This window comes from Aethalodelphis obliquidens, unplaced genomic scaffold (genome assembly GCF_003676395.1).
Source record: "Aethalodelphis obliquidens isolate GAN/ISIS:26980383/991018 unplaced genomic scaffold, ASM367639v1 scaffold3, whole genome shotgun sequence".
Lineage (NCBI taxonomy): Eukaryota > Metazoa > Chordata > Mammalia > Artiodactyla > Delphinidae > Aethalodelphis > Aethalodelphis obliquidens.
The window spans coordinates 71,983,392-72,007,248 of record NW_020837947.1 but is presented as its reverse complement, the minus strand read 5'-3'; the positions used below and the strand labels follow the sequence as shown (position 1 = coordinate 72,007,248).

Genomic DNA, 23,857 nt, shown 5'->3' with positions numbered 1-23,857 from the left:
AGTATGTGTTTGCCTGATAAATTCAGGGCCAGTGGGCATTTGAGGCAGAAGAAACAGTAAATATAAAAGCACTAAAATCACCTTGGTCCATTCTGAAAATTCTAAGTAATTCAGAAGACAGAAATGCATATGGCCTAATATATACACAGGGATGAACTAGATTATAGACAGCCTTATGTGCCTTTCTTCAGGGATAATGAAAGTGAGCAATTCAGAAACATATTTAGGGCCTTGAGTTGACAAGATGTGGTCAACTCCTAGGCTTCTGGCTTGACTACAGATAGAGCAGCCAAGAAGAAGAGTAAAGGGTAAATACTTCGTAAATTAGAAAAATAAAACAAACCGAAAACAAAAGGAACAAATAGAAATTAAAGGAGAAAATTTTTGCTTTATATGTGATGAATACAAAGTGTTGATGAGAAATTGAGGTGGAAGAGTGTAGCTAGCTACACAGGTGACTGTTAACCTTGCAGGCTGGTCCACCACAAAGGTGCCAGCCAGTAGAGGTTGAGCCCTCAACAATGGCTCACAATCCTATTTAACCTTGGTGAAGAGTTCAGTTATCTTCCGAAAACACAAATCTGATCATGCTATTCGCTCACATATCCAAGACCAAAATGGACCAATATCTATATTTCATGTGTTAATAGCCTTGTGATCTCAGGAAGAGGATGCCAGTTAGACTTGGCAACCACGTAGCACACAAAGTTCAGACTGTGAATTCAAAACACTGAGCTAGTAACCACTAACTAAATGACCCTGGGCACATAACAGCTGCCTAAGCTTCAATTCTCTCACTTGTAAAAAGGGAATAAAAACTATTTATCTCCTGAGTTGTTCTGAAAAATAAATGAGACAATTCATGCACATGTAAGCACCCAAGAAATGTTACGAAGGAAAGGAACATAGTGATATAATATATTGATCAAAAAAACAGAATAACTATATCAAAGCCCTTTCTGCTTGGAATGTTTTTACCCAAACCTTTACAGGGCTGCCAACTTATCCATGGCTTACAAACATTACATCTACCATCTTTTGAACTTTCACATGGACAAGCGTAGTGCTGTACATAAATGAACTAATTTAATCCTCTTTCCACCCTGTATTGCCCTGTATGTATTAACTAGGAATTGGGTTCCTATTATCTAAAACCTTGGTCAAGTAGCTTAATCTTCCTAATCCTCAATTTCTTCATCTGCAAAGTGATGACAACATGCCTTGTAAAAGTGTGGACCTTGACTACACATAAAGCTCCTTAAGGCAGGGAAGAGAATGCCATACTTACTCACATTTGTCACTAAATATAATATGTATTCAACAAGTAGGCTTAAATTTTTAAAGAGCTCTCTAAAATCAAAATACCTTCCTTAAAAACTTGTATCTATATTAACTGTCACAAAGCTACAAATTACAGCGACTCATAATTGATGAATTAAAAAAACTTTTAATTCCTTCTGTAAGCCCTGAAAAGAGTTCACATAATTTTAAAACATCAAGACTTACTACTTTAGGAAATTAATAATTTAGCTTTATCAATACTGTATTTTATTTTATTCTGTTTTCTCAATTATTCTCTGGGTACAAAGGATAGAAACTTCAATATTTTATTAGTGCAAAACCCAGCTTCACAATTGAACAATTCCCCAAACTCTAGGGGGCAAGCACATCTCTGGAGGTGGCAAAGAATTCCTGCCCTATTAATGATAATAAAGGGACTTCCCTGGCAGTCCAGTGGTTAAGACTCTGCACTTCCACGGCAGGGGGTGCGGGTTCGATCCCTGGTAAGGGAACTAAGATACCGCATGCCACATGGCACGGCCAAAAGACGATAAAAAAAAAAAAGAAAGAAAGAAAATAATAAACTAACTTTGACATCATTTATAATAATTAACCAAGTAACACTGAGCTCCTTATGCAATATGGTCTATTGAACTTTATGGTTCCGAAGCATAATGTAGAATTTAGCATACTGAAAGCCCTGGACAAAAGTTGTGTTTTTTTAACATCTTTATTGGACTATAATTGCGTTACAATGTTGTGTTAGTTTCTGCTGTATAACAAAGTGAATCAGCTATATGCACACACGTATGTGCATACGCATATCCCCATATGCCCTCCCTCTTGCATCTCCCTCCCACCCTCCTTATCCCACCCCTCTAGGTGGTCACAAAGCACCGAGCTGATCTCCATGTGCTATGTGACTGCTTCCCACTAGCTATCTATTTTACATTTGGTAGTGTATATATGTCCATGTCACTCTCTCACTTCGTCCCAGCTTACCTTTCCCCCTCCCCGTGTCCTCAAGTCCATTCTCTACGTCTGCCTGGACACAAGTTTTTTAAAAATTTTTAAATGGAAAACCATTCTTTAAATTCCTTGAAGTAAACCACTTTGACTAAATATCTGTACTTTCAGCAAATATCTATACTCTAATTCTTTTTAGAAAACATCTCTTTCTGCCCTTATCTGCCCTGTATCAGTTTCTAAAACCTATAAAAAAATTCAAGGAATTTAAAATAAAAAGGGCAGTGAAAAGATCAAGGAGCTATGGAAGGACGTGAATTCGCACAACATGGGCATAGAAACACTACCACTCATAAAAGTCACATTCTTTTAGTACTTCTGATAAATCTCGACTTTCAAACGCCCTACTTCCAGGCATGAGAAAAAAAAAAAAAAAAAGATGCTACATCAATCTCTGCTTCCTGAAAAAATATCCTGTCCGGCTAACACCTTTTAAGTTTTACTACCTACGTTGGAAATCCAGAGTCACGGATACCCTGGGTTACTTGTTTCGCTGATGAACTAAAACTTTTTAGAAATCGGCAACATGATACAAGAACAAAAGGCCTCTATCCTGTGTCCCCCCATCCCCCCAAGAAAGAACGGGTTCCTTTTCACATAACAGGTAGATTCACACTGAACTTCATCGTTAGCCTCCCCAGACTGAACTAAAACTTCTGTGACGCCACGAATGGGGTAAGAGGCGTGGGCGCCTCGAGGAATGGCTTCAAATTCAAGGCTCCAGGGGAAGTGACACGAAACAACTATCAGAAACTGGCAGCGCAACGTCGCTGGAGGGCTTGGCAGGCTGGACCGCAAGGTAGCGCGCCGCCCGCACAGACCATTCATTAGCTCCGGGCGGCAGCGGGGAGGCGGCCGCCGGAACCCGGGCCCCGCGGCCGGCCCCGCGCCGCCTCTCGCTGAGCCCGGCAGCCTCGGCGCCGCTAAGTCCACTCCCCGCGGCCCACCCGGGACACCGGGGCCCGCGGTCACCCGCCCCCTCCGGAAAGATAACACTGTCCCGTCGCCCCACGACTCAAGGGACGCCGTTGCCTCTGCCCGTTCCGCACGGTCGGGCCGCGCCGAGCCCTCCCTCACCAGTCGCTAGATGAAAATGCTCCGGTGGTCTCCGCGGGGTGGGCACATGGTCGCGCAGGGACTCATCCTCAGTGAAGGCAGCAGAAGAAAACGAAGGGCGCCAGTGGAGGCCGGTCCCCAGGCCCGGGTCAGCTCCGGAAGCGGCTGCAGCAACAGCCGCCGCGTCTACAGACGTCTAGAGAAGGGGCAGGGAGGAAGGGCCGGCACAGGCGGGACCCAGGAATAAGGCGGGCGCTGATTGGCTGCGGCTCGTGTATGCCTGTGGAGGATTGGCTGGTGTCTGCCCAAAAGGCCGCGCGTGGCAGCGCCTAAATTATGGTCTTTCCTTGGCACCCTAAAGGAACTTGACTCCTCCGGCCTTGGGGCAGCCAGCAGTAGCCGGGGGCAGGGAAAGGCCGCGGCCGAGGACTCTAGGCCAACGGGGCGGGGTGGGGGTGGTGGTGGTGGAAATGTCCCTCCACCACAGGGTCAGCAGTCGCCCAAGGAGAAACCTCCCTCTCCCCGCAACTAGAGACTTGGAATCCTGGATAAACCCGGGTGGAGAGACTGAGTTCTGGGGACCTGGACGGATGCCTTGGTCACCACGCAGCAGAAACCACAGGCGTAGGCATCTTGCACCTAAGAGAGTTTCCTCCCATCGCCCTACCAGTGGGGTCAAAGGAAAGCCCAGGGCGTCGTCTCAAAGAGACTCAGCCTCGCCTCTCCTCGGCCGCTCCCACCCCCGGTTTTTCCGGGGTCATTCCCTGGGTCAGAAGGCGTCACTGCCTTCTTAGATCACTGTGCGGGGCCAGCCGCCGACCCGGGCCAAGCCACTCACCAGGTCACGCTACTCAGTGCCTGATGCCAGGCTCGTACTACGCTTTTTACCCCTTAACTCTGCCTCCAAGGACCGTTTTAAAAATGGTCGAGTGAAAAAAATTAGGGAGGACAGCAAGTAGCCAATAATCGATACTAGGATAGCGAAAAGGAAACATCCTGCCTGGTAATGCCTGAAACAGTAGGCTCCCAGTAAATGTTTGTTCAGGGAGGGTTACTGTAACTCAGAACAAACAACACTAGGAGTCAGGAGGTGTCTGTGCAGCTCTGCCACGTGGTCAATTATGCAAGTCACTTAGTCTCCACCTATAGAACGACGGAGTTGGCAATAAGACGTCGTCTTAAGGGCTGCCCATTCAGCTTCACTCTTTCTGGAGCCTGCCTTGCGGAAGCCCAAAGCCACACAGCTCGTTAGTGAAGGGGAAAGGAGAATAGCTCTGCTGCTGCCCCTCCCAGTACAGTGTTCTGTCTCTTTGGCCCTTATTCTAAGTGCCCTACTTCCTTCTTTGACGTGTAACAAAAACTATTTTGTAATGTTAAAATTGAGTGATTTTGAAAATAAGCTGTGTACGATGACTTTTATATTCGTGCACAAAGAAGCTAGCAATGGCAAAGTCAATAATGTAAATGAATGCATTGACCTAAGGTCAAATCTTTTTATCAGTGTCTGGACAAGTTAATTTGCTTTTTTGAAGCCTCAGTTTCCTCATTTGTAAAACAGGAGCAATAATGCATTTTATGGTTGTGAAAATGTAATTATATAGAGATATATCACACTTAGAGTGCCTAGCACATAGTAACACTTCCTAAATGGTAGATGTTACTTTTTATAAATATTTCCTTAGCAGCAGAATTATTCCAATTCCATTCCAATTATTCCATTCATTTTAACAATAGCCAGTGTCAGGCACTTGTGGTAAGCCATAGGGATCCAATAGTGAACAAAACACTTATACACCCAGATAATCCCCCACATAATAATTTTCGGGACCTCCCTGGTGGCGCAGTGGTTAAGAATCCGCCTGCCAATGCAGGGAACAAGGGTTCGAGCCCTAGTCTGGGAGGATCCCGCATGCCGCGGAGCAACTAAGTCCAGGCGCCACAACTACTAAAGCCCACGCGCCTAGAGACCGCGAGCCATAACTACTGAGCCCGCGTACCACAACTACTGAAGCCCGCGCACCTAGAGCCCGTGCTCCGCAACAAGAGAAGCCACCGCAATGAAAAGCCCCCGCACCACAACGAAGAGTAGCCCCTGCTTGCCGCAACTAGAGAAAGCCTGCATGCAGCAACGAAGACCCAACGCAGCCAAAGATAAATAAAAATAAATAAATCTATAAAAAAGAAAAGAATTTGCAACTTTTACAAGAACTGCAAATAATACTATGATAAATTTAATCTAACTTCCCAAAGAAGTTGAACTAAGACTGGAAGAATGAGTAGGAGATAACCAGATGAAGTGGGAAAGAAAGAACGTTGTAAGCCAAGGGATGTGGAATTGCTCCCCATTTTCCTGGAAAATCAGGTGCCTTCAAAGACACTGGTAATTTGCAGGACAGAATATTGAAATGATTAGGAAATAGTACAAATGAAGTACAATTCAATTTCATTTGACGTATTGTAGATGTGTTTGGTGAAGGAAGAGATCAAAATTAGCCATTTATTTTTTTTATTTTTATTTTTTTTTGTGGTACGCGGGCCTCTCACTGTTGTAGCCTCTCCCGTTGCGGAGCACAGGCTCCGGACGCGCAGGCTCAGTGGCCATGGCTCACGGGCCCAGCCGCTCCGCAGCATGTGGGATCCTCCCGGACCGGGGCACAAACCCGTGTCCCCCTGCATCGGCAGGCAGACTCTCAACCACTGCACCACCAGGGAAGCCCCCAAATTAGCCATTTAAAAAATAATTCTGTTTGTGTTTACACATAGAAGAAAGAAGAGATAGAAATATACCAATAACAATGATTCTCTCTGTGTGGTGGGTTATGGGTGATTTTTAATTTCTATAATTTTGAATTTGTCATTTTTATTTGCACTTTTCTTACTTGATTAATTAAAAAAAATCAAAGTTAAGAAAAAATAACTGACTGGAGTTTCTAAAGTAGGCTTAAAGCAAGAAATAAATCTAAGGACGGTTTTAGAAGACTGCAGTGATTTAGAGAAGAAGTAGGGGAATAGGCCAGGCATCAGGAATGGAGTTTGAGATAAGGCCAAGATAGAGCACTGCAGAAGTGTTTAAGCCACACCATTTCCAATACACTCCCCAAATGCCATTTTTTCCAAATAAATTAATCGTTCTGTCCTTCATAATGAAAATGTATTGTGCTACCACTGAAGTTGTTTAGAGATAAGGAATGCCAGTGCTGTGCCTGCTTCAGCTGGTGACAGAAGAAAGAATATCAGAACTTGTATGTTTGCAATGGCCCAAAGCCCAGACCTGTTCAGGTTCTGCAGGAATGGTTACCAATACAGGAAGATCAGCAGTGCAGCTGGCCTACAGATGACTAGAACCTTATTGTTTGGCCTAATTATCTTTTACTTCAAACTGTCTTCCATGTGAGAACACTTGGCTGGAAGCAGCTTTCTGACACACACCTCAGTGTGACCATTAGGGAAGATAGCACTGAGCCCTCTGCCTCAAGCGCAAAATTCCCAGGTGCCCCGATGTACCCTGATATCGGCTCAGATTAGGTGAGGACTCAAGGGTATCATGATTGACAACCCTCATTAGAGTCCTGTGGTTGAAGCACAGTGACAAGTAGTTTCCCAAAAGAAGACAGGGTACACAGCAGATGAAAAGTAGACAGCTAAAGGGTGTTTCCATGCTATTAGCTCCAGGGGCTATGGTCCCAGCTGCGTTCTTCCTATGTAATGATTATCCTTCCAATTCTCACTTAGAGGAGGCCACCTCCTCACAAATCTGTGACGCCTTCCCGGATGCCCTTTCCCAACAGTTATCCCATCTTCTCTACTAGTTCTATAGCTTATTCATATTACTGTGTCTCACTGTGTTGTTTTTAGATTTATTCATTTCACATGTGGGTGCAGTAAAAGCAAAGGTTCTGAAGGCAAACTGCCTGAGTATAAAAGTTTACTCCCATTCTTACTAGCTGTGAGACCTAAGGCACGTTATATAACCCATCTAGGCCTCACCTCTAACATGGGATTAACGGTACTTCCTTCACAAAGGCCTTATGAAGTTTAATGATTTGATATGTGTAGAGCTCTTAGTGCAGCTGTTAGCACCTAATAAAAGTTTACATCCCTGAACTCTTCTGGATGAATATATTTGCATGAGAGAGTTTTGAGGGGTGGGATTGGGAGACCCAAGGAATGACCCACAAGATGGCAGTGTTTGAATATAACTTTAGAACTATATAAGCTTGAAAGCAGAATCCACCAATAAATCTAAAAATTCTAGGCAAATACTGGAGAAATTCAAGACAAGTTCAAAGTCTACATGAGACAAGCAAAAATTGTGAGAAATCAAACCAATAAATCTGGCAAGCTTAGCACTCTTTTTATAATCAGAACAAACTCTATCTCCCCTTTACTATGAGAATTCGTAGGGCTCTTTTCCCAGCCCATCTTACTTAGAATTGATCGTGTTCCTTCTTTATCTAACTACATGATTAAATCAGGTCGTTGTCACCACTGCTTCCTTAAGAAGAAGAAGAGGGAGTTTGATTTAAAGATTTAAGGAGAAAAGCAAGTTTGATTTAAAATGGCAGACTGGACACATACTACAACGACATACTACATGCCACATACTACATACCACAAATCCCTAGACCTGGCGGGAAAGACATCTTTACAACTGAATTTGTGTGTGTGTGTGTGTGTGTGTGTGTGTGTGTGTGTGTGTGTGTGTGTTATGCGGGCATCTCACTGCGTGGCCTCTCCCGTCACGGAGCACAGGCTCCAGACGCGCAGGCCCGGCGGCCATGGCTCATGGGCCCAGCCGCTCTGCGGCACATGGAATCCCCCAGGACCGGGCACGAACCCATGTCCCCTGCATCAGCAGGCGGACTCTCAACCACTGCGCCACCAGGGAAGCCCTACAACTGAATTTTAAAATTCATAAATAAGAGCACTGGAAAACAAAAGTTTAGCTATTGATGGTCCAGAACTTAGGAAGATTCCCTGAAAGATGGATAGGAGGCTGGATTGGACAGTAGAAAGTAGTAACCCATAAGATACCATAAGCGCACAACCTGCCAAGACTGAATCAGGAAGAAATAGAACGTATGAACAGACCAATCACAAGCACTGAAATTGAAACTGTGATTAAAAATCTTCCAACAAACAAAAGCCCAGGACCAGATGGCTTCACAGGCGAATTCTATCAAACATTTAGAGAAGAGCTAACACCTATCCTTCTCAAACTCTTCCAAAATATAGCAGAGGGAGGAACACTCCCAAATTCCTTCTACGAGGCCACCATCACCTTGATACCAAAAGCAGACAAGGATGTCACAAAGAAAGAAAACTACAGGCCAATATCACTGACGAACATAGATGCAAAAATCCTCAACAAAATACTAGCAAACAGAATCCAGCAGCACATTAAAAGGATCATACACCATAATCAAGTGGGGTTTATTCCAGGAATGCAAGGATTCTTCAATATATGCAAATCAATCAATGTGATAAACCACATTAACAAATTGAAGGAGAAAAACCATATGATCATCTCAATAGATGCAGAGAAAGCTTTCAACAAAATTCAACACCCATTTATGATAAAAACCCTCCAGAAAGTAGGCATAGAGGGAACTTTCCTCAACATAATAAAGGCCATATATGACAAGCCCACAGCCAACATCATCCTCAATGGTGAAAAACTGAAAGCATTTCCACTAAGATCAGGAACAAGACAAGGTTGCCCACTCTCACCACTCTTATTCAACATAGTTTTGGAAGTTTTAGCCACAGCAATCAGAGCAGAAAAGGAAATAAAAGGAATCCAAATCGGAAAAGAAGAAGTAAAGCTGTCACTGTTTGCAGATGACATGATACTATACATAGAGAATCCTAAAGATGCTACCAGAAAACTACTAGAGCTAATCAATGAATTTGGTAAAGTAGCAGGATACAAAATTAATGCACAGAAATCTCTGGCATTCCTATATACTAATGATGAAAAATCTGAAAGTGAAATCAAGCAAACACTCCCATTTACCATTGCAACAAAAAGAATAAAATATCTAGGAATAAACCTACCTAAGGAGACAAAAGACCTGTATGCAGAAAATTATAAGACACTGATGAAAGAAATTAAAGATGATACAAATAGATGGAGAGATATACCATGTTTTTGGATTGGAAGAATCAACATTGTGAAAATGACTCTACTACCCAAAGCAATCTACAGATTCAATGCAATCCCTATCAAACTACCAATGGCATTTTTCACAGAACTAGAACAAAAAATTTCGCAATTTGTATGGAAACACAAAAGACCCCGAATAGCCAAAGCAAGCTTGAGAACGAAAAACGGAGCTGGAGGAATCAGGCTCCCTGACTTCAGACTATACTACAAAGCTACAGTAATCAAGACAATATGGTACTGGCACAAAAACAGAAATATAGATCAATGGAACAGGATAGAAAGCCCAGAGATAAATCCACACACATATGGACACCTTATCTTTGATAAAGGTGGCAGGAATGTACAGTGGAGAAAGCACAGCCTCTTCAATAAGTGGTGCTGGGAAAACTGGACAGGTACATGTCAAAGTATGAGATTAGATCACTCCCTAACACCATACACAAAAATAACCTCAAAATGGATTAAAAACCTAAATGTAAGGACAGAAACTATCAAACTTTTAGAGGAAAACATAGGCAGGACACTCTATGACATAAATCACAGCAAGATCCTTTCTGACCCACCTCCTAGAGAAATGGAAATAAAAACAAAAATAAACAAATGGGACCTAATGAAACCTCAAAGCTTTTGCACCACAAAGGAAACCATAAACAAGACCAAAAGACAACCCTCAGAATGGTAGAGAATATTTGCAAATGAAGCAACTGACAAAGGATTAATCTCCAAAATTTACAAGCAGCTCATGCAGCTCAATAACAAAAAAACAAACAACCCAATCCAAAAATGGGCAGAGGACCTAAATAGACATTTCTCCAAAGAAGATATACAGACTGCCAACAAACACATGAAAGAATGCTCAACATCATTAATCATTAGAGAAATGCAAATCAAAACTACAATGAGATATCATCTCACACCAGTCCGAATGGCCGTCATCAAAATATCTAGAAGCAATAAATGCTGGAGAGGGTGTGGAGAAAAGGGAACACTCTTGCACTGTGGTGGGAATGTGAATTGGTTCAGCCACTATGGAGAACAGTATGGAGGTTCCTTAAAAAACTACAAATAGAACTACCATATGACCCAGCAATCCCACTACTGGGCATATCCCCTGAGAAAACCAAAATTCAAAAAGAGTCATGTACCAAAATGTTCATTGCAGCTCTATTTACAATAGCCCGGAGATGGAAACAACCTAAGTGCCCATCATCGGATGAATGGATAAAGAAGATGTGGCACATATATACAATGGAATATTACTCAGCCATAAAAAGAAGCGAAATTGAGCTATTTGTAATGAGGTGGATAGACCTAGAGTCTGTCATACAGAGTGAAGTAAGTCAGAAAGAAAAAGACAAATACCGTATGCTAACACATATATATGGAATTTAAGAAAAAAAAAATTTCATGAAGAACCTAGGGGTAAGACAAGAATAAAGACACAGACCTACTGGAGAACGGACTTGAGGATATGGGGAGGGGGAAGGGTGAGCTGTGACAGGGCCAGAGAGAGTCATGGACATATATACACTAACAAACATAAGGTAGATAGGTAGTGGGAAGCAGCCGCATGGCACAGGGAGATCGGCTTGGTGCTTTGTGACCGCCTGGAGGGGTGGGATAGGGAGGGTGGGAGGGAGGGAGACACAAGAGGGAAGAGATATGGGAACATATGTATATGTATAACTGATTCACTTTGTTATAAAGCAGAAACTAACACACCATTGTAAAGCAATTATACCCCAATAAAGATGTTAAAAAAAAAAGATACCATAAGCATATCTTATGGATGGCTATTATAATAGCAGAAAAATAGACTTTGAGACAAAAAGTATTACCAGAGCCAAAGAGGGATATTTAATAATGATCAGAGGATCAATTTCTCTGGAAGAAATAATGTGTGTGTACCTAACCATGAATGTGGATGTGCCTGATAACAGAACTTCAAAATATATGAAGCAAAAACTGACAGAACTAAAAGAATAGCTCCATAATTATAATCTCAGCGATAAGGACAACAATTGAACAAAAAAATCAGGAGATCCATAGATAATTTGAACAAGATTGTCAACCTCTGTAATGGTTGTGACCGCTACGATGGTTAACTTTATGTGTCAGCTTGACTGGGCCATGAGGTGCCAAGATATTTGGTCAAGTATTATGGTAGCTGTGTCTGTGAAGGTGTTTCTGGATGAGAATAACATCTGAAGTGGTAAACTGAGTAAAGCCGGTTGCCCTCCCTAATGTGGGTGGGCCTCGTCCAAACCTTTCAAGGCCTGAATAGAAGAAAAAGGGTGAAGAAAGATGGAGCTCCTCCTTCCTGGCTGCCTTAGAGCCGGGATATCCATTTTTCCCTTCCTTCGGATTTGAACTGAAACATCAGCTCTTCCTGTATCTCTGGCCTTCAGACTGGGACTGGAACTACACCATTGGCTCTCCTCGGTCTCCAGCTTGCCTGCCAATTGCAGATGTTGTGACTTGTCAGCCTCAATGATCACTTGACCCAATTCCATATACATAATCTGTTCTGTTGGTTCTGTTTCTCTAGAGAACACTAATACAGCTTCCTTGATGTTTAGCTGTTCTCACATTCAATGACTGCAGAATACATATTCTTTTCAAGTGAACATGGTCCATTCAGCAAAATAGACCATATACTAGATCTTAAAAGAAGCCTTAATAGAGTTAAAACACTTGGAATCTAAAGAAAGTTGAATAGTATTTCATACTGAATAAAAAAAAAAATACAACATAACATTTGTATGATGCAGCTAAAGTAGTGCGCACATACAGAAATTTATAGCTTTCAATATTATGTTAGTAAAGAAGAGCGATCAAAAATCAGTCACCTAAGGTTCCACATTAAGAAGCTAGAAAAAGAAAAGTGAATTCAAAGTGTGCAGAAGGAAGAAAATAACGATAAGAGCAGAATTCAATTAAATCGAAGAGAAAAAAAATAGAGAAAATTAGCAAAACTGGAAGTTGTTCTTTGAAAAGATCAACAAAATTGATAAGCTCCTTGTCAGTTGTTAAGAAGAAATAAAAATTGAGAACTGTCAAGAATTTCAAGGGTTTGAGATCGTACCCTACTTGGAAAGCTAACCAGGTTAGCCTGCCACAGTTTCATGGCTGCTGGCGGACTAAATGAGATTCCTGGGCCAGAGATAGGACTTTATTGCTCATGGCACAGCAAGCAGAATGAGCTTTATGTTTGCATCACTTCCTTTAGGCCCCCAAATCCCTCAAGAATAATATAGATGTTGCCCAAGTAGACGTTGCAAACGTAGTGAGTTGGCATCCCAGCTAAGGAATTCCAAGCTTAGGGAAACTTAATATTTTAAAATATACTGCAAGTAAACCTGCCTGTTTTTTGCCCCTGAAGTAGAAATTATCTTTATTATACTGGACAGTAAATAAACCTGTCCTCTAGTCTGGAGGAAGCCACTATCACTATTTACCAAGGCTATTTGCTATACCAACAATATCCTTGAGAAGGTAAGTGCTCTCCTCACAAGATGTGCAGAAACATGAAGACATGTAAGCAGATAGGGTTGGGGGTGGGGGGGTTCCCTGGAGAAAGAGAACCGGGCATGGCTTTCTTGACACAGAGAAGCCATTTTGTGATCTAAGCCTGCACAATGCTTATCCCTAACAGATCTCAGTAATTGAGATTTTAAGGGAACAAAAGAATGCAGGAACAAACAACTGTTATCAGGCAAGACAAGTGAAAATAACAAAGATAATAAATCAGCTGTAAAGACTCCCAGTTCTGTTACAGTGATAAAGGTTAGCCTGAGGCACATTCTTGAGCTCTTTTGCAGAATTCAAACTCCCCCCGCCCCCACCCCCACGCTCAACCACCAGGTCAACTGGAACTAAAGGAATGAAGAGGTTGATGTTGACATTTTCTCATCCTTGTGACTTCAATCAACTAAAGCTTGGACTCTGTTAATATTTGCCCCAATTCTATGTTGAATTCTCCTCTGCTCAAGCCCCTTCATGAATATGAATACACTGCCCCACCCCCTTCATTGAATATGCATGTACCCTTAGCAATTTTGCTGTTTAGGGAGACAGTGCTTTGGGAAAGATCCCCGGTATTCTCCTTACTTGCTGCAAGCAATAAATCCTTCTTTCTCCCGTTCTTTGGCTTGGTTGTGTCTTTTGACTCAATAGCCACCAAGAGGCAAACCTAGTTTTCAGGTAACAGAAACCCATGGGTAATAGTCTCTCAATAAGAATCCCAATTACCAGTTCAGGAATGAAAGAGCAGTCATCACTACAGATCCTACAGATGTTAGAAGGAAAAAATAAGAGACATCAGAAACAACATTACGTTAAAAAATCAGAAGAGTGGTTTGCCTTTGAGGAGTTGGGGATAGGGTATGAGAAAACTTTCTGAGGTGGTAGAAACACTTTGTATCTTGACAGGGTGTGGGTTACAAAGGTGCACGCATTGTCAAAACTCAACAAATATACACTTAAAATTTGTGAATTTCATTGTTTAAATTTTACTTCAGAAGAAAAAAACACAGTAAACAATATGAACTTTAGCAATGATTTTTATGCTGAAACATTTAGGTGTAAATTGACACCTGCAATTTACTATGTAATGCATCAAGAAATACAATTTGTATAAAAAGATGAATAGATGGTAGATATGTGATAAAACAAGTATATTAAAAATGTTTACTGTATAATCTTGGTGGATATATAGTTGTTCACAATGAAATTCTTCCAAATTTGTGGTATGTTTAAAATTTTCAAAATAAAAAGTTGGAGGAAAACAGACTTAAAAATTATATAAATCAATTACAATGTATGGATCAATTTATTTGGATCATAATTTGGACACATAAGCTGTTAAAAAGAATGATGAGACACTAGGGGAAATGTGAATGCTGGCTGGTTACTTGTTAAATGTTTTTATGCCTGTGTAGGAGATGCTGTCAGTTCCCAGGTCCCATGGTCACACACCATGCTACCCAGAATTCAGCTGTCAGCATCTGCATCTCTTTGCTGAGGGCTTTCTCTGCCTGCTGAAACCTTTGCCTGCCCTTGGGTATCTGCAAATGCTGAGGAGTTAATGCTTGCCAGAGCAGCTTTCTGCCAATGTCTAACTTACAACCTTCCCTTTGTCTCACTTCCCCCTCTTCCCTCTTGGGTCCCCCTCTCAAATAGACTATTTGCATTCAAGTCTTTGTTTTGTTATTAGTTTCTGGAGGCACCCAAAGTATGACATTGGGATAATGGCATTTTAGTTATTTTTTTTTAATTCTTCATTTTTGGAGATATATATTGAAATATTCACAGATAAAATTATATTTGGGGGATCTGTTTCAAAATCAAGTGTTTGTAGGGAGAGCAGGTGGAGTTATGGATGAAAGAAATGGCAGAATCATGATACTGTTGAAGCTCAGTGATGGACATGGGTGTTCATTATACATTTCTGTCTACCTTGTATATGTTAGAAATTGTACTAAATGACCAGTAGGGGCTAATGATGATAAAGGGAGGTCTGTTAAGAACCTTGGGCACAAACTCTGGCCTGGGCTCTATCAAGCAGACCCACCTGAGAAAGACATTGGTTTAAAAGTTGATCAGAGAACCTGCACGTGAATATTCAGAGCAAATTTATTTGTAATACTTCCAAACTAGAAACAACCAGAATGCCTTTCAGTGGGTGAACACTTAAACAAGCTATGGGATATCTGTACCTTGGAACACTACTTGACAATGAAAAGTAACTAACTTTTCATTGTTAACTAACACAATAGTTACATCTGAAGATCTGAATAGTTAGATCTGAAGAGTTAGGATCTGAAGGGTAATATGCTGAGTGAAAAAAAGCCAATCGTAAAAGATCATTTATGACCGCATTTACATGACATTCTTGAAATGATAAAAGCAAAGAGACAGAGACAGATGAATGGTTGCAGGGGTTAAGGACAATACGCAGTAGGTAGGGTAGCACAAACGAGATTTTTACAGTGATGGACCAGTTTTGTATCTTGTTTTTGGTAGTGGGAATCTATATATCTGCGTAGATTTGTACACTCAAACTCACTCACACACATACACATAAATGAATTCATGTAAAAGGGACAAAATCCGAATAAGGTCTATGGATGGTACCAACGTCAATCTCCTTATTTTGCTTGTGTTGTAGTTATATAAAATGTAACTATTGGGGGAAACTGGGTGAAGTGTATAAGGGACCTCTCTGAACTACTTTTGCAGCTTCCTGGGAATCTATAATTATTGCAAGATAAAAAAGGTTTTCTAAAAAGTAAAGAAATGGAAATAAAGTTTTAAAAAAAAGGGCATCCAGATTTCAAAGGTAGTTAGGGTGAAGGCCCTAGGACTTAAGTTCCATATCCAGTGTTGACAGTGCAAAAGAACAAGCTTCCATTCCTCTATCCAGAAGCAGAAGGGATACAGTCTTCACTGGAAAACCCAGGAGCCTAGTTAGTACAGGCCCCGTAGCGTGTAAACCTGATTATAAGGCCCTCTCAGAAACTGTAAGGTGCCCAACATCTTAATACATTCCTTTTCTGCTTAACTAGACAATGCAGGCTCTGTTTTTTGCAGCTTTGAATGCTGGCTGGTTTTTATTCTGATGGTTTCAACTGCATATCTTAATTTTCTGAGGGATTTGAAGGGGTGATAAACAAAGCTAAAGTGTATCTCTACACACTGAAGCCACTGAGAAATCGATATCATGCTAGAAAGTAATAAGGATATGCAATATTCCTCAAGAATTTCTTTGTTTTGACCCTGATTAGAGCTGCTTGGTTACCTCTAGAAGCAGAGAGAACTGGAGCTTAGGCTGCCCTGCAACGATTGGTGGCCCTCCCTTTCTGAGGTTTTTTGTTATTCTGAAATCCCTAAGAAGCCAGAATTCTTGCCTGTACTTCTGTGTCCAGAAAATAGATTTTTCTTCTGTAGCTTACTCATGATCCGCAGCACCGCCCTCCCTAAACCCCCTGAGTGGCTCATCCTGGTTTCCAGATGAAAGGAAGACTATCTGTGAAACCTTCCTGCTTTTAAGTAGAGCTTAAGTGGGCTCTGAAAGGGGGATGCTGAACACAGCTGTACGACTGCCCTATACAGTAAGCAGATCGGGAGTGGAAAAGAGGACGGGCAAAGGCCCACAGAAGCAAGAGAACAGACTGAAACATGTAGTTCAGAAAAAAGGAATAAGACTTAGAGAACTTATCTTGGCCTACGTCAAAGAAGGAAGAAGAGAGCCAGCATCTTTAAGGACCTCATTATTTCCCCTGTTACCTTTATGACTGCTTTGCATTCGATGTGCATGTGGTTTTGGATCCTTGCTGGTGTTGGTCGTTTCACCTAATTTACAAATTACGTACAGATTTTTTTTTTTTTTTTTTTTTTTTGCTGTATGCGGGCCTCTCACTGTTGTGGCCTCTCCCGTCGCGGAGCACAGGCTCCGGACGCGCAGGCTCAGCGGCCATGGCTCATGGGCCCAGCCACTCCGCGGCATGTGGGATCTTCCCGGACCGGGGCACGAACCCACGTCCCCTGCATCGGCAGGCGAACTCTCAACCATTGCACCACCAGGGAAGCCCAGGTACAGCTTTTAATGTGAAGAAATTCATTTACAAAGTTTACAAGAGCAGAACCAATGGACAACTGCATTTGAATGGAAGTTTTCTTTGGTCCCAAAACAGAAAAGGCCATTTTTATTATACATTTGTTTCTTGATCCCAGTTTTAGGTTTGGGGGTAAAATGTAGCTGAATAAGCACTTCCTAAAAATTTACTTAATTGCCCAATAGACCTGCCCCCAAATGGAGGTGACAAGAGAGGATCAACAGAGGTACGCGTTGTGATGTGTATAGCAGTTTCTTCTTCACAGCTTTGTTCCTTCTATATCTTCTAAAACTTCCACCATTAGATATTTAGATTTTTGACAAAAACCAAAACCAAAACAAAACAAAAAACAGGGAAGTTGGGGGTAGCTTTGGGTCAGCCAAGGTCCACCATTAATTATCAGTATCATTGCCTACTTTTCGTCGGTGCTTTCCAGTTTGGAAGTTACTTTAACACCCTTTGTTTCCGATTATGATTTTGCTTCTTAGCAACAATCTTGAGAAAGAAGTAGGGGCTTACATGATAATCAAAAGGTTTAAAATTTTAAAAAGGTGATGCCCAAAGGGGTTAAGTAGATTTTTCAAGGTCACAGAGCTAGTAAAACGATCCCTCATCACTCAGATCAGAAGCAGAGTAAGCCTGCTGCCCTCTCTCATGCTAACAGATTAAATGAGAGAAAAGAGCCCTGGGGAATTTCCTCTAATCACCCCACATTAGCTGAATAGCACAGATTACCTTCTACTTCTTCTCAAATCCCACTGCATTTACCATCTGTAAAATTCACCTGAGCTCTTCCTCATACTTTGCCTTGTCTTTCTTTTACGAGTTCAATCAGTGAATGGGTGAATGGTGTACGCGTATGCTTTAACCCCTTCGTTATATAGTACAAGTATTAGAAACAGGAACCTAGACTTCTGTATTCTCACAAAATTTAGCACAGTGCAATGCTTATAAATAATTTTTATTTGAATTTAACTAAATTAGATAATAGCATGGAAAATACGGACTTTGGCCCTGAGAAGAGAAAATAGAGAAAAGGAAAATTTTAATAAAGGTATACCAGGTACTTTTGTGCCTATGGAGTCTATTACCACCATTTAAATCATCCTTTGGCGAAGATACTTAATTCCCTGACCTTCTTAGTGCACACGCCCACCTCAATTCAATCATAACACTGGATCAACCTACACGTACCCGTCAGTCTTCTTCACCCCTTACCTTGGCTAGCCTAGAAACAAGATAACAAGCAACAGAAAGAGGAACACACACTTGCTTAAAGAATGAAAGGTATTTGGACTGAAAAGCTCGAAGGTAAAACTGCCTTCAAATGCGGCTTGATCTTACAGCTCAAATGATGGGAGCAACACCAAGCTTCTCTTTGTCTTTTCACTCTGCTCTCCTCAGGGTTGGCTCTATTCTCGGGCCAGGCATTGCTCCATGGCCTTCTAGTGTACAGCCGTGCTACTGAGAATTCTGAGGCCATTCTTGTTCCTGGTCCTTGGTATGTGACCTATTTTTCCCCGTTGGAAGCCTTAGGGTTCTAAAATTTCGAAATAATCTTTCTTCCTCATATCCAGCAGGGAAAAACAAATATGTGTCCCAGTATTCACAGCAGAAGTCCTAGGTCGAGTGCCCACCACTGAACCAGTCACTCTGGGCAGGTAATTCAGATAAACTGATCATTTTAAGCTCTCTTCTGTGTTTCCATATTGAAGCTAGAAACGGAATCAATTTCCCTAGAATCCCATGGGTCCCAAAAAGAAATCAGTAGCTACTGGAAAGGGAGAAATAGATACTAAAGAAATAACTAACACGCTCTCCACTTTCCTTTATCTTAACTGATGGGTGTTACTAGAAGAAATCCAACAGCTGTGTAATTCACAAATGAAAATTTGTGATCTCTAATGTCTGCAGGATTCTCGTGACATTAATCGTTCCCCCTCCTTCAGAGTTGGCTCTCTACTAAGTGCTCTTCCTGGGCTTAGTGATCAAGTATCTCTCTTCACAAAAACAAACGAAGCTTAACTGGAACCAGTGCCACTTAACTATTCCCTTGTTTATCTCCCCTCGCAGCCAAGCACTTGAAGTCTTCACACAGTGGAAATCATAATAAAGTGAGACAAAAGCAAGATCCCTGCTACCCATAAGATATCAATCATCCCACTTTCCCAGCTACCACGAGTGATTACTACTTCTTTACCAATCTTCCGTCTAGTCTGCCCTCCCTGCAGATAAGATTTATTGAGGTATCCAATCATAGAATTGCTCTCCCTTTTTGGTAGTCAGTAAACCCCTATTTCCTTATACTCTCTCCCAAGTTACCCAACTAATCCAGTAAAGCTCAAATCCAACAAATCGATTCTTTCTAAGGCCCCCTTAGAGAAACACCCCTTGGTTCCTCATGGTGAGTGTTCATTCCTCTTGCAGTGAGTAATAAAACCAGCTTGTTTAAATAAAGGTATGTACCTGGTGGTCTTTGGCTGGAGGGTGTTGGCAGCCCTTACCGTATCCATTGATGTAGCCACTGAAATCCATTAAGTACCCTTCAGTTCTCTTCTGAATTACTCCAACATCCTCAAAAAATGGTTTTCCCTGTTCTCAGTCGTATTTTCTCTAATCTATTCGGAAACTCAGATCTAATCATGTCACCTCCATGAAGGATGAAGTCTAAATATTTTAGCTTAGCCTGTGACACCCTCCTTACAATCACAGCTCCTGTCGTATTAGTCACCACCTGTCCAACTCCAATTCCACGCACCAGCCATGACGAATTTGCTCACAGCTCTTCCAAAGCATTTTTCTGAACTCTGGCATGGCCTTTGGACCTCTTCTGATGCCTAGAGAATCTAGCTAGTTTTCATTTAATTTTTACTTCTTAAAGACGTGGCTCAAGGACTTCCCTGGTGGCGCAGTGGTTAAGAATCCGCCTGCCGATGCATGGGACACGGGTTTGAGCCCTCGTCTGGGAAGATGCCACATGCTGCGGCGTAACTAAGCCCGTGCGCCACAACTACTGAAGCCCACACGCCTAGAGCCCATGGTCTGTAACAAGTGAAGTCACCGCAATGAGAAGCCCGCGCACCGCAACGAAGAGCAGCCCCTGCTCACCACAACTAGAGAAAGCCCATGCACAGCAACGAAGACCCAACACAGCCATAAATAAATAAATAAATAATATAGTAAATTTATTTTAAATAAAAGGACGTGGCTCAAGCATTTTGTCCTGAGAAGCCTTCTTGGATACCTCTGGGAGTCATTGGTTTGTGTGTATTTCTCTCATAGAATGTACTGTAATTATTCATCTCTTTTCCCTATGAGGCTGCCAACTTCCCAAGGCCCATCCCTTGTCTTATTCCTCCTGATACTCTCCCACAGGGGATCATACCCAGGGTTCTTCCGCAATGTTTGAAAATGAAAGTGGGGAATGGGGGTAGGGTGCTCAGGGATTGAGAACAGCTTTGTGGATGGGGCTCAGAGATGATAAACGTTTTGCAGCTTACGGGACAATCTGGCACAAAGAATTATCTCCCCCAAAATGCCAATAGCATCTCCATTATAGCACAGGGAACTCTACTCAATGCTCTGCGGTGACCTAAATGGGAAGGAAATCCAAAAAAGAGGGGATATATGTATACATACAGCTGATTCACTCTGCTGTACAGCAGAAACTAATACAAGATTGTAAGGCAACTATACTCCAATAAAATGTTTTTTAAAAAAGGAAGCAACACCCTAGGTTCTCAACAGGTATTTGTTTGTTGAAGGAATGACTAAATAAACATGAATGAATAAGTAAAGTAACGTAAAAATGAAAGAATAAATTAATGAATAAATGAAGAGGGAGAAAAGTAGGGGGCACTGTATTTGGAGATGCAAGTGTACCCCAAGGGGAGGTATCGATTGGCAAATTCATGCTTTGACAACTTAAAATTTTCCCCTGGTCATATTTGCTGTCTCTTTCCCCCTGGGATTGTGAGGGCAAGATGCAAAATTAATTGAAAGAACTAATTAAAGTGAATAGATTCATATGAAGATATCTGTTGGGGGAGATAAAACCAGGCTATCTTGGTGGGGGAGGGATCATTTATTTCGCCTCTGACATTTACCTCACCTTTTTCAAGACAAGACATCTTAATTCTGATTTAAACTTTATACCCAACCATTTAACCTAAGACCCATTACTTGCAGCTTATTGTTGCTACAAACGAAAATCCCCAGGGAGCAGACACACGTTATGGTTTTATTACCAACGTAAGCACTGTGTGACTAGCATCCTCCCTTGAGGGGAATCTCAGCTAGGTAAAACTTTTTCTGGAAAAACTTTGTCATTAAAGACATAGGCACTGAATCAAAAGCTAACTGAATCAAAACTGTGGATAGTTTATTCTGGGATTCTAGACCCATTTAGTGCATAAATAATTGGTACCAAGAGTCTTTTATGCAAGGATGCCAACTGGTTCTGGGTCCCAGGGCAATTATTTCTAGTTTTGAAGGCAGTATTTTAAAGTCCCTCGACTTACTCGCATACTCAATGACAAAAAAGATTTCAATGTAATACCAATCCATAAAATATTACCTGATGTTCATGATCTAACCTGTACCTCAAAAAATAAAAGGCATCCTTAAAAATCTTTTTTTGTTTTAAATCTTAAAAAAAATTTTGTATTCACACTTTTCATGGGAATACTTTTCTAAACTTCTTATTTCACTGGAGAAAATCACAGCCAAGTCTTCTCATAAGCATGACCAGGAAGGACTTCTGTTCATTTAAATAAGTGTAGACCCCGCACTTTAAATGTTCAATTTCTTCATTTACTGGTGGTAAAATGAAATACTGCCATAGAAGAGAGACAAGGGAATTGTGGGGCTATAAGCAAGAGATCACAATCAGTTGAGAGGATCAGAGTAAACTTCTAAACTGAGTGATTTGTAAAGGAATGTAGGGATGAATAGGATTTGGGGGAGCATCTGAAAGCAATCTCTTATTTCCATGATTGCCAACATTGTGGAAAATTGTGAAAGACTTTGAAATGTACCCAAAAGATCCGGCTGACTTCAATGGAAAAACTAGGTGAACTGGCTCATAATATTGGGTTACTGGGCCTTTCATTGTGAGCTAGTTTACAACTCTATTATTTGTACATAGGTGATAGCAATGCAGATAACTCCTGTTCATAGAAAGACAATCTGTCTGCAGGCAGCCTAGTGCCTCTCGACTACATACATTCGGTGCACGCACCTCAAGTAGACTCCTGGTGCCCGAGTCCTAGTGCCCAGGTTGTCAGAAGCACTTCTACTGCCTCTCACTGAGGTCTCTTGTTGCAGAACTTGATGTCCAAGCAGGCTTGGATGGCTTTTCCTGTGGAACACACAATATCTGTCCTTCCAAGTTCCTGCCCACACACCAACCTCTCACTCCTGTGTCCCTAACACACAGGAATCACCCTGTCCCTTTTTTGAATATACAAGTTAAACTGTCTCTTTAAGAAGATATAACCACAGACACTGGATTCTAGACCACGAAGATACAAATATCTCTTTATGTTCATCCCTATCCATCACCTTCTTTTAGTACCTGAAGCATAAAATTCCCTCTGAGGATGAGAACTCTTACACAGGGGTCATTGGTACCTTCAAGTTCTCGGAGTAGGAGGTTGTCTCATAAGATGAAATGTTCTTTTGCTTCCTAATTATGTCCATAAAACCCAGGAAATTTTAATAAGAAACCTAGATAATTTAGAAATATTTTTTGGAATCACAGACATGCTTTAAAAAATAATTAACCATTACTACACTGTTTCCAGTTCTATGAAAATGAAACAGCCTTATAGTTGCTGCCAGTCCTGAGTTCATTGTGATAAAAATGGCCCTAGTTCCTGGTTAAAGTCAGCAACCTGTCAGTCCACTCTCTTCAGTAGATGTCTTCTACTGCTGCAGGCAAGAATTTGTTTTAGGTGCTATTTTGTTCATTAATAAAATCATATACCAGAAACTGACCAGTGTCCCATAACTGTGTTGCAAACAGCTTTCCATCAGCAGTGGGATCTGAAAAAGTTATTTCATAGTGAGGGCACAAAGCCCACGGCCCAGCATCTATGCCTCCTCTATTCACACATCATTGACAAGGGTGGAGCCAAAAGAGAGAGATTGTGAGAGGAGGGTCTTAACTATTGAGTCTCATGATTCTACTCTTAAGAGCAGCATAAAATAGTGTCTAATAGGTTACCAGAAAGTTCAAGCACTAAGAGAAACCAGAATGACATAGAAGGCAGGCTTTTTCGTACCGTATGCCCAGGAAAACTCTTGAGTTAATGCCCACCCAGAGAGAAGAGAAAGAGATGCCAGCACAGGCTATGTATTACTTTAATTGAATCTCTGTATGTGATTTGATTAAGAATTTTGAAGCAGGGGTGGGGGGTTGGGGGATGGCGAGGCATATTTAGGGTTGCAATACAGCGCATTCATCACAACCTTGCATCATGCCATGTTCGGTTATGTAATTATGAAATAATTGAACTGCCCTCATAAAATTATATAAATATTAAATGATTACATTTGAGAAATGAACCGCTTGACCCTGCTCAGTTCCTAACCCATAATAAACTTGGCACCACTGGAGAGGGTTGGAAGTGAGACAAAAAGTGAGCATGGCTTGGCATCCTTCCACTAAAATTCCTGCTGTGGAAGGGTGGCCCTTTCAAAGAACACCAGA

General features: G+C 41.5%; 1 protein-coding gene across 5 annotated transcripts in view; it reads right to left on the bottom strand.

The window, feature by feature from the left end:
• IBTK (inhibitor of Bruton tyrosine kinase) overlaps positions 1–3,644 on the bottom strand; it is a 93,497-nt gene extending 89,853 nt beyond the window's left edge. Inside the window, exon 1 of one of the 5 annotated variants that reach the window (XM_027091702.1) lies at positions 3,385–3,644. The gene's annotated coding sequence lies outside the window, so the exon portion shown is untranslated. The remainder of the gene's footprint in view (positions 1–3,384) is intronic. The other 4 variants (XM_027091694.1, XM_027091685.1, XM_027091676.1 and 1 more) reach the window with 4 other exon arrangements.
• Between the last annotated feature and the right edge of the window lie 20,213 nt (positions 3,645–23,857).